The sequence below is a fragment of the Otolemur garnettii genome, unplaced genomic scaffold (assembly GCF_000181295.1).
Source record: "Otolemur garnettii isolate 467f Iridium unplaced genomic scaffold, OtoGar3 scaffold00007, whole genome shotgun sequence".
Classification (NCBI taxonomy): Eukaryota; Metazoa; Chordata; class Mammalia; order Primates; family Galagidae; genus Otolemur; species Otolemur garnettii.
The window spans coordinates 33,366,988-33,379,352 of NW_003852402.1; positions in this window are offsets into that span (position 1 = coordinate 33,366,988).

A 12,365-nucleotide genomic window follows, 5' to 3' on the forward strand; every position below is an offset into this window, starting at 1 on the left:
CCCAAAAATTGTAATCTCCCTGAGGGCAAGGCTCGATTCTCCTTAGTACATCCTAATAAAGGTTGGGCAGTCTTAACTTGAAAATCTGTAGCCCGAAAGTACCCCACCATCTGAAACTTTTTGACCACAGGTGGAAAATTCCACACTTGACTTTAGCTGATGGGTTACATATATTATTCAAAATAATGCATAAAATTACTTTCAGTGAAGGCATATAAGGTATATAGGAAACATAAATAAGCTTTGTGTTTAATGTGAAAATATTTCAAAATTTAAAAAAATTCCCAAACCACTAATTCCAAGCAATTTGGAGGCTATTTAGTCTGTAATATCATTATCAAAAGCAGTTTTTCTTACATAGCAGGTGTTCAATAAATATTTGTTGGTGAATAAATTGTTATTCGTACTGAACTATATAATTTGGGTAGAGAGTATCTGTTATGCTCTTTCCACCTCAATCTATCACAGAGCCATATAAAATATAAACAGAGTTAGTTTTTTTATTGTTATTATTTTTAAGACAAAGTCTCACTCTGTTGCTCTGGGTAGAATGCCTTGGTGATAGCCTTGCTCACAGCAACCTCAAACTCCTGGGCTCAAGTGATCTTCCTGCCTCAGCCTCTTAAATAGCTGGGACTACCACAGGTCTGTGTGCACCACCATGCCTGGCTAATTTTCCTATTTTTAGTAGAGACCACACCTTGCTCTATTTTTAGTAGAGATGGGGTCTCCCTCTTCTCAGGGTGTTCTCAAACTCCTGCCCTCTTGGAATCCTCCCACTTCAGGCTCCCAGAGCCCTAGGATTACAGGTGTGAGCTGGTACATCCAGCCTAGAGTTAGTTTCTTGAATGTTTTACTCTTAATAATAATAGCTATCATTTATTGAGAAGTGAACATAGGTGAGGCCATTGGAGGGTTTCATATGTCTTTTTGAATCAACTAAATCCTCAAAACTACTCTTCGTTATGGGGACTGTTATCCCCATGTTCCAAATCATGTAATGAAAACGCAGAAATATCGAGTAAATTGCCCCAAATCACTTAGTCTATAAATGATGGTATCAAAAATCCCAACCATTCAGGAGCTTGAGGTAGGAGGATCACTTGAGCCCAGGAATCTGAGGCTGCAGTGAGCTATGATGATACCACTGCACTATAGTCTGGGGAACACAGAAAGACCACCCTGTCTGTAAAAAACAAACAAACAAACCAAAAACTACATTAAAAAAAAAAAAAGATCCAAACCAAAGCCTGTTTAATACCTGTATTTTTGTTTTCTTAACTGCACTCCATGTAAGGTGGAGATAAGGTCCATGAAAGAGAAGATGTTTATCAATTGAAAACAGTATCACCTACTTCACAATTTCACATACATCTGGCCCTGGTTAGTGTTAAAAGGTTTATGACAGAGTAGGGGGAGAATAATTAGGTCCTGGAGGCAACAGAAGAGGTTGGCTGAAATGTGCAGTCTACTTATACTAGTTTTGCTATTTATTTCTATATTCTGAAAGAATACAGGAAAGACCAGAAATAGCATTTGCAGATACACATATGCAGAAAGAGACAGAAATTAAGGCTGGGATGAGGAAGAAAACACCAACTTGGCAGTCTAAAAACAGAGGCAACTGAGGCAAGTATCTCACAGGAACGTTGATTACATTCCATTGAAACCTAAATATCTACATAAGATTTTTTGTTAATATTTACAATCGAATGGCTCATGTGACACCTAACAGTTGAACATTATTAGACTAAAATAAACGTCCCATATAGTTCCCAGAATTCCATTTCCATAAATAATTGGAATAGTTTACAGGAACCTTTAATAATAGATCATAACCAAGAAATATCATTAAGCCAAATGATGTATTTCTGGAATTATAAACAAGATTATTATGAAAAGAACTACCTTCCTTAGCCATGAAAGATGCTGGAAAAAAAAACTTGATTTTAGAAATAGTATAGTGGCCATTTGATGATTCAATACATACATTGTAGAAAATATTTTATTCCTCTTAATTCTTCAAAAAATGTAATTCACCTGCACAAACTGTCTAGCTAACTTAACATTTCTACACACTCTCTGTTAAGGCAGAATTATTGACTCAGAAGACAGTATAAGTACAGTCTAAATGCTATTAGACGCTTTAAAATGGTAATCTGATTAGAAGAAAAGTAGCTCTGAATTAATCCACCCTTAAGTGATATATTTTTAAAATTAGATTTTCAGCTTCCCTTGTGAGTTGTAGTCAGTATTATGGCCCTTTGGCGCCACCCAGTGGACAATCAAGTATAGTCTGCAGAGTTTTAAAATAGTCTTTACAGTCCAAGACTCATTATTTAATGTTATACATAACCGCACGAGCATCTGGATGAAATCTCATAATGGGAGAATTCACGTTCTTTTTCCTTCAGACTAGGAAGCCGGTAGGACACTGTGTGGGCACCCTGGAGAAAACTCCCCGATCGGCTTCTGCCGCAGCCATATGGTTAGAATCAGCGGGTTCACCCGGTGCCAGTTCACAACCATGGACGTGTATATGAGTAACACGCGCGCACTCACACTCGCTCTGAGCTTCACAGGCTCCCTCTGTAGAGGGGGCTTCTTACACCTTATGGAAAAGGTAAGTTAGACAAAAGCTAATATTTTTCTCCCCAGTAAGGCAGCGGGACTGCCGCTCAAGTGATGTCAGAGTTTCCATTTCAACTCCTGGTTTTCCAGTGCGTTAGCCCTCTGCGGTAAACATTAACTCCCTGAGAAGAAATACACATCCTTAGTTATATTGCCTCTCCGTCCGGGAGAATATTCTGCTTAATAAAATAAATGGTCTTGAAAAGAAATTAGACTGAGTGCCATAAAATTCTATTTTAGAGGAGGGAACAAATGGGGGTGGGGAAAGAAGAAGAGATTTGTCTTTTTTTCTGAACTGCAATGTGTTTTCTTTCAAGTGTTTGGGAAGAAAACAGCAAGAGAAGTTGGAATATAGAAAGTTTGTCCCACACTCTCTATAAGAGAATATCTAGTTATTCAGGTTATCAATCGTGATCACAAGGAGTTTATTCTGTGAAAATCCAGGCAGAGCAGCATTCCTCAGTTCTAGCCTCTTAATTGCCACGAACAGGTAATTTAGAAACTATGTTTAAACAAACAAGCGAATGTTCCCCGCACCCCAGCCACTGGTACTTGGGCTCTCAAAGTCACGGTCAGGCGGAGTGAGGTTTCTGAGGTGTGGACTCTCCCCATGGAGTACCTGTTACCACGAGTATAAAAACAAACAAAAACAAAAACAGAAAAACAGAAAAGAAGGCCAGGTCAGTCTTCCTCACGGTCTAAAGAGCCTGGTTGCAAGTATGCAATTAATTTAGTGAAAATTGTTTAAAAAAAAAAAAAAAGATGGGAGAGAACTCAAAGGATCCAGGCCATAGTTCTCTTTGATATGATCTGCTATCACTATACAAAACGGGGGAATATTAGATCTGACTCTGGAGGTTAAAAAAAATACAAGACAGAAATTTTAAAAAAGGGAGAAGGAGAAAAAGGGGAAGAAAAAGAAAAAAATCTTCTGAATTTAGCATTAAGCCACCATAAATGTGGTTTTGGCACGGAGACTACCCTTGTAACGTGTGAATTTTTTTTTTTTTTCTGATTTGGAAAAGAAATCAAACAGTGTTTTGGTTGTTATTTGTCTGTTTTTGATGAAAGGATTTACAGAGGGGACTTTCTTGGTATTCTGGTGGGTTGATTTTAAGGGCTATTTTAAGAGACTATTTGTCCCATATTTAAGTTAGTGTATAATATTAAAGCCATGCCACAAACAGACAAAAACGATTACATCCTGAGAATAGGGTCTCACTTGCTACCTGCCACTTACCTCAACCTTAAGAACACCAAAGTACCAGATAAAATTTGAAGTTTCCTGACTTGTGGGGAAAGAGGCCAGTCACAGTGTCATCTGTATTTTTTCCTGGTGTCTCTCTGTATTTCCTCCCATTGACCAATGAGGCCTGTAGATGCTTTGAATTTTACAAAATGTGTTTTTTATTTTCATATCATTTACTTTCCTCATCTTTCTAACCTGAAGGACCTGAATAATTTTACTTGGGATGGTAGGAATGAGAGCTGTACAGGAAGACTGATTTGAGACTTCAGATGTAGGACAGGCCGTGAGGACACAATACTTTTATCATCTCCCTGAACCTCAGACCTTATCAGTCTGCAAGGGAAACTTAATCCTGAACATAAATTGCATTTCCTAAAAAAACATAATCTTGCCTTAAGACACCAGCCTCCCTGATTACAGGGAATGTCTGTGTTTACACTTTTGTACAGAGCATGCTGACTGTGTTAGTGTCCTAGGAAACAAGCGCTGCTGCTCACAGACCTGCTGCAAGCACTGAGGAGGGAAAGAAAAAGACATTCTGAAATCAGACCTCCGATCTCTAACTCCTTTCAAATTCCTGAAGCACATTAGCCTTACCACTGCGTCACGTGCACGGTAGTATTTCTTCTAATGAAATCTGACTAAAAGTTTAAATGAGTTTAATGCATGAAATGTATAAATAAAATGTGGCCTTGATTAAATTTAGACTTGATACATAACTTAAATGGGTAGCCCAAGCACAGCCTTGGTATCATGTGTCCGGCTTTTGGGGGGCTTTGCAAAAGTCGTTTGGATTTTATCAGCTCGCGTTGAGCACTGTCTACCAGGAGCAGGGTTTATGTACGAAGCTGAAATATGCAAACGCACTGCAGAGAAAGTACAGTGTAATTGGAAAAAGGTGAGCAGAAAAAGAAAGCGGGGTATTAAAAGGAGACCGCGGAGTAAAATTCTGAAGTGTGGATTGACAAAGAGCAATTTACATTAGGTAGAAGATCTGACTTGGAATAACTTCAGGACATCTCGTAGTTTCATGAGTTGGAGAAGTCCCTGCATGTCACAAAGGTTCACTGTCCCCCTTTGTCCTTATGGAGCCAGATGCCTTATTTGACTACTTCCGGGTTTGTTGAAAGAATCACAATGAGGTAATAAAAAGGATTTGGAGACTGTGGAGTGCTTTACAAATCTAAGGTGTTGTTATGATACACTTTCTTAATCAGAGAAATTTCCTATTCACATCTAAGAGTTAGAGACCAAGCGCCCTTTGTAGCTGGTGTGTAAGATATATACCCATTATATCTGTATAGAATGGTTAGGGTTCAAGTCAGTAGCTAGGGATAAAGAGATTTAAACCAACCGACCAACCAACCAACCAACCAACAAATAAAACTTCCAGGAAAACCTCAATGACTATATAGGAAACGTCATAAATGAGCAGTTAAGTTTATGATTTCTGAAGTCAATACTCAGCTTCCATCCTGTCTCTGCTACTTACTCACTGTAAGTAATGCAGCTACACAATAAGGCAAGTTTCCACCCCTTCATAAAGGTGCTTTTTTTATCACTGGTAAAAAGAAAAAAGTACTTACTTAGGTTTTGCTGTGATGATTAAATAATATGATATGTGTAGGAATTTTAACCCATGCCTAGCTTTCAATAGTAAGTATTAAAAACATCCTATTTGGAGGGGGGCTGGATAGAATTATAAGAGAGATTTCACCTAACAAATGCAATCAATGTAACCTGGTTCTTTGTACCCTCAATGAATCCCCACAATAAAAATAAATAAATTCTGCTTTCTTTTTTATTGAGGGGGGTTATATATACCATGTCAATACCATAATAAGCCCTTTCAGGTGATCATACTCATCAATAAAAGGAAATTATTCCACTTAAAAAAAATCAAAGAATTTATTTATAGTTAAAAGTGGAAAACTAATACTGAATTCTCCCAAACTGTGAAGATGGGAGAGGACCGTTGATGAAAATTACTGAAACATAGGGACAGAGCAGGATACAGTGGCAACAAGTGATCTTAAACATCTGCAGGAGAAATATTGGATGATTCTAGTTTGGGGGTTTATTTTTTGTTTTCCCTCATTTTCTGTTTTAAAGATTGCATAATGCCACTCAGTCGCAGGCCCTGAACAGAATGAAACCAGGTGAGTTCGAGCCAACTTTCATTTCTCAAGTTTGTTTATTACTTTACTTAAACCACAACATTCTGAGATCTCACAAGAAAATCTGTTTCTGTGACATTGGCAGCCCGATTTCCAAACCAGAGAAAGAGGTTCAAATAAACTTGGGCCCATCTCAAAAAAGCATCTGAGATTCTGGATGCTTATTTGAAGCAATCTGGACTCCTGACCTTTTGAAATCGTCCTACCACCGATAAAGAGAACCTACAGTGAATTGACTGTGCAGGGATCTGGCACTTCAGCATCTGAATGGTTAAAAATCTAATTGGTCTCAAGGAAAGTCGTTTCCAAACACGTTCTGCAGAATCAACCCTGAAGCAGATATATTGATATCCTCCTTTTAGGAAAATCTATCCACCAATCACTGCCCTACTTCAGAAAACCTGAAAATGCATTACTTATTCAATACACTTTGTGAGTTTAGAAAGTGTTCCTAGGTTGACACCAGTAAGAAGAGGCTCTTGTTGCAGTAGGTGGAGGGTTTAGTATTTCCTGAAGGACTATAGGAAAATTCAGACCAAACTGCCCTTTCCTGTACACAGCTTCCTTTAGAAAGTCTGCCAGTCCTCCCCTAAGTTCTTAAACCTTTTCAAAAACGGAATTCTGCCACTTTTGAAACGATGAACGCTGAGAAATTGGATTTGAAACCACAGCATTAAATGCTTAAAATTCGATCCTTCTGTCAGGACCTGGGATAAATTAAACTGATGTATATTATTTTTAAAGAAAGGAAAAAAATATGGAAAGCGGATTTTGAAGCCCGAAGGCATAGAACAGAACCAGTTATGCAGGTGATACAAACCATCTTAGTTCATTCTTACCATGGGTTCCTACTGCCATATGGGGACCCATACTGGAAATAATTCTTAGGAAAACACGTTTGTATGTGATAAATAAAACATTATTTTAAAGGTTTCTGTTTTTATTTTCAGAGATTGCTACTTTTTTATTGAGTGTTCAGGCTGCTGCTTAATTTTTTTTTTTTTTTTACTTTGCTGTTGGAGTTTATTTTTTCAAAGAGAGAGTGCTTCAGAATGTGTACAGATGATAAGGGTATAAGGTGGGCAATTATCAAATGTTTCCATCAAATGGATTCTGTGCAGCTGGGGCATATGTACTCGGATTTAATCAAAGCTTTAGGAATTTAAACATGAGATGGGTTGAGTTTCAGTTCAACATACTGTAAACTTGTTCCTAAGTCATTTTACTAATATTGCATAGATTTGATTAATTTCTAACACTCAAAATAATAGCATTAGTCTTAAAATACATTGTTAAGAGCCAAATCCTCTACCTTGTTAATTCTGATTGTTCTCAGTGGATGAATTTAATGTAATGATGGGAATAAAACTTACAAAAGATTCCCAGTTAGAGAAATCTTGAAAAATAGGAATTTCATGATAATGATTCACAGTGATGATAAGAAAACTCCAAACATCGTAAGAGACTCTACTACAGATGCTCGTCATTCAAATATTTTAAAAATCTCATACTTTAAACCTACTGCATATATTTCTCCCAAAGAACATGGCTGTTTTTCTCTGTCATACATCTTTCTAGCATAAAGTATAAGCTCCTTTTCAGATCCCAGACATTTGCAACGCAGGAATTAGTAGACAGAAGAGTCTATCAGTTTTTTTTTTCTTTTGGAAATGATTCATGTAGATTTTCCTGCCAACATTATTACTATAAGCAGCATAATTTTTCAAATTATCACTTAAGGGGACTTTTAGATTTAATGTGTGTCCTTTTAATGTCTGCATGAATTTCACTTAAAAGCTTTGCTCCATTTTTAATAGAATAATTAAAACAGGAATTGTCTGTACAAAATAAACTTTTAAAAATAACAAGATGTTGCAGAATACAGACCTCAGTGTCTCCTGCAGGCTACAGACTGGTTAAGACCAGATCTATTCAAACGGAAATTAAGACAGGACAGGAAGGAGTAACTTGGAAAACTCAGGTGAAGGAGAATTCATAACTATGTAACTATTTGGGACAATGAAATTTTTAAAACTTAACCATGTACATTATCTATTTCACACACAACTGTTTATGTTTTCTCAAAAATATTCCTGGAACAGGGCCCAAATACCCAAGGTGACACTGATGAATGCTTATTGGCAAACTCCGACCTAGCGTCGACCACGCTGCAGCCACACCCATGTCACGCCTCGTCCTCTGCATTCCAGACCCTTGCCAGAGTGTTACAGCATCGAGAGTGAGCAGAAAGGATATTCCCGAACACAAGAGGCCATCGGTTTTTTGTTGTCCTTGTTGTTGTTTCTGAACTTCTGAGCTTAAACAGTGCCTGTGAACTGAAGCAAAAATAAGGCAGCTTTCTGGTGACCGTGAGCTCTGTGTGCGTCACCAATTCGTTTTAATCATTCAAGATTTCACGTCCTGAGTTTTTATCACACCGAGCATAAAGGGCCTCAGTGCTTTATTTCACGTCTCTTCGTTTAGTTAGACCTACAATTCAGGAGAAAACTAAAGAACGCTTCAACTCTCCAGGTTGTAAACACCAGTGCAAACCTCCGTAATTCCTAACAGAGGATGTTTCCTGGGATTTAAAAAAAAAATTAATCCAGACTCTCTATTCTCCTATTTATTAAACTTCAGGTCCAAGGGGCTCTCCTTTCAGAAGTGGTTTAATTATCTGAATATCTTTCCTCTTTCCTGCAAGTAACTGATAACCAATCTTTATTTACTTTTTGCTTATTGATTTTTACGTTATGAAATTTTGCCACGTATTAGATATTGTAAAGGTTTTTTATAAACTGCAAACAAGTGGATTCTCAAGATTTCTTTCACTTACAGGATAGGCAAGTGGAGTTTACATACTGTGGAATCCCTTGATGGGAAATGACTAACAACCACCTGTCGTTGTCCATTGTATGTCAGACTTTTTAAGCATTTGCTATTTTGAAAGGGAATATATTTCAAACTACACTCTCTCTAAAATCATGTGAGAATGTGTTTCCATTATATAAAGAGTTGATGATAACCGTTGGCATCCTAGCAATATTCTTATGCATTTTCCCACAAGCTAATTCTTAATCATTTGTTTCTGTGAGCCATTGAAACAATTTAGTCTTCACCTAAAATTATTTTTTTTTCATTTAAATTTAATTGTGGACATACATGCAGGTACATCATCACAACTGCGTACATTGGTCTTACACAAACAGACATTTCTCTGTGTGTTCATCCAGGGTCTCTTCGCTCTACAGTAACTCCTTGCACAGTAGGTGTTGTTGACCGACTGTCAGCTGAAGAACTGGGAAGAACTGTTTTTACACTGTTCTAATTTTTATCCAAAAGAAACTCAAAATAGTTTTCAAATCAAGCACTACCTTTGAGTGGAAATCAAGCCACCCTGGAGAAACTCTGTGGGCTGTCAGTCATTGGAGAGACACTACACAGCTGATGGGGAAACAGCGTAATTTTGGCAACCAGAGTAAAACCCTTTCATACCAAAAGCACAGTGGTATCTTTGATCTCAGAGGGAGAAAGCGAGAGGCGAGACTGGTTGTTGGCTTTTTCCTGAAGGATTTATCCAGAAATCTACAAGACCAAAGCCATTACTCATACAAAACTCTTGTGGGAGTTGACCACAGGACGGGGAAAAGAGACCTTTTCAGAAACATTCAATACAGACTTTTTCTGTTGCTCTAAAGTTTGCAAAATTCCTGAGAAGACATTTCGTGCTGGAATATAATTCTCTGTAAAATTTATTTTCGTTGGTTATTCCAAATGCTACCTTCCAAGGGAAGCTTTGTTCTATTACGTTGTTAATCGTGCTCATTTAATTTTTTAAAACTGTATCTGTGTGCTTGTGTCTGTACGTGTATCTGCGTGTGTTTATGTACGCCACTTATCAGTTCTTTTCTGCAATGGTACAAAATAACAGAAGTTTCCAAAGCGTTAGAAATTCCTAAGAAATTAGGAACGGACTTTCCAAAGTCACGTCTCATTGTTGTCGGTTCTTCATTATGAGCTACAAGGCAGGAATACGGTCTTTGTAATTCACTGTAATTTTGGAAATGTGACTTCAATTCTCCTTTTACCTTCCAATCTCTAATGAAAAACATAGTAATTCGCTCGTTTGTAATTCGCTCAATTATCGTGATAAAGATTGTAGACAAAATGGACACTCAGAAAAAATAAAGAGTAAATGAACCCGGGGGGATTGTTAGACAGCTGCAACACTTCACCAGCTCTTTGTTGAGCTTGACTTTGGAGCCCAAAGAATGAAGTGAAGAGAAATGTCTAGAACACATATGATGCGCTACACTCTCCAGGAGCTTTACTGGACAATTCTTTGGGTTTTGTGGTACATGATCATATTGTGCCGATTGTTCTCTGCCCTTTCCGATGAGACCGTGATACTTGGCTGTGTTTGAGGCTTGATATGTGACTCCCTCCAGTATATCTATATAAACACCCGTGAGAATGACAGACAGGCTGGTTAAGCAGACCCTCGGAGAGCTACACCATGATTTTTGCGGTTCCCTTTTCCCGCTGCCATGAGACTGCTACGTCCCAGGAAAGGTGGCTCCTTTTGCCAGATTTAAGAAGACAGGGAGCAGAACTAAAGCTGACCTGAAAATGATCTCAGTCCAAACAAGAAATGAACTTTTGTTTTTGTAAGCCACTCAGACTTTGGCTAGCTATATGATTTTTCCCACATACCTTGACAAACACAGGTAAGTAACATTAATAATCATTCTTAAACTGAGTGCATTAAGGATCAAAGGGATTAAGTAAATTGCCCAAAGTAATACATTTAGTAAACTAGACAACCAGGGACGAGTGCAGAGTTATCTGACCCCATCTTCCACGTTCTACCTTACAGTATTTCAGGAGGTCAAAATGCATGCCAGCTTCTTATCTAGAATATTCCTTATCCATTTAATTCAACTAAATAACAAAACAGAATCATCCCTTATTCCACTGGATCGGTGGTTTTTAGACCTTTATGAATCCTACACTGCCAATTTGAGCAACTTATTATTTTTTCTTCTATTTACTTTTATGTTCTGTCATTTATTTATCAACTGTTTTCATTGCTTCAAAGATTAATGTGCATATTTTTTAGTATTTTTACTACTGGAATTTCAACTTCATAAATGGGTCCAATTCCCTTTCTTGACACTTAGTGGCTGTAGCAACTTGAACAAGTCACTTAACCTCTGTGAGCCTCAGTTCTTATATATAACAGAATAGTAAGATCTTTTTACAAGCTTTCCTTTAGAACTAATAATCCATAAAATATATAGTCATAACAGACCCGTAACACAGGTTGACATTGTTTTTAAGTATCCTGACCCTCCTGTTTGGTGAAGCAGCATCTGTCTAGAATAGATTGCCAGGGTCATGTTTCCATAAAATATTCCAGTAACATTCTTGAAACCAGTCCAGTAAGAAAAATAATTTTCTTCTTCTTGATTTTCCTCAGTTTACATCTTTTTTATCTGGAGTTTTCTCTAAAGGGAAAGTTTATTTTGTTTGTTTTTCTAAAGAGCTTTGTAAATTGTAACTTTGGCAATATGTGTATTATTTATGCTTCTTTCTATTCGATTATCAGATCCTGTATACTGGATTCATTCGGGAATTATTATATGTCAATTCCAGAAAATTCTATAGGATTAAATGTGAAATATTGCAAAGTTGTTTTTGTTTTGTTTTGTTTTGTTTTTTAAGACAGAGTCTCACTCTGTTATCCTGGATAGAGTCCTATGGTGTCATAGCTCACAGCAACCACAAACTCCTGGGTTCAAGTAATCTCCTGCCTCAGCCTCTGAACTAGCTGGGACTATAAGCACCCACCACAATGCCAGGCTAATTTTTCTACTTTTAGTAGAGAGGGAGATGGAGTCTCAGTCTTTCTCAGGCTGGTCTTGAATTCCTGAGCTCAAGAGATCCACCTGCCTCGCCCTCCCAGATTGCTAGGATTACAAGGATGAGCCACCGCACCTGGCCTATTGCAAAGTTTTTGCTTATGACCTTTTAAAAATCTAATTATTAAACCAGAAACCGTAGGTAATATCTGTGTGCACTTTCAGCATTGTTAAAGTATAAATAACTTTGGGGTGGCCAGTACACCCTTCATTTAATGCTAAATTCTTTACATTAATTTTGGCATCACCCATTATGTCTGTGTCACTTTCACAAACTTCCAATTTTATGATCACCATAAAAAGAAAGACAGGAGGCTTGAAGTTTACAGCCTGCTCAAAATTAGAATTCCATCAATTACTAGAACAAAGGTCTAGTAAAAAACTTTT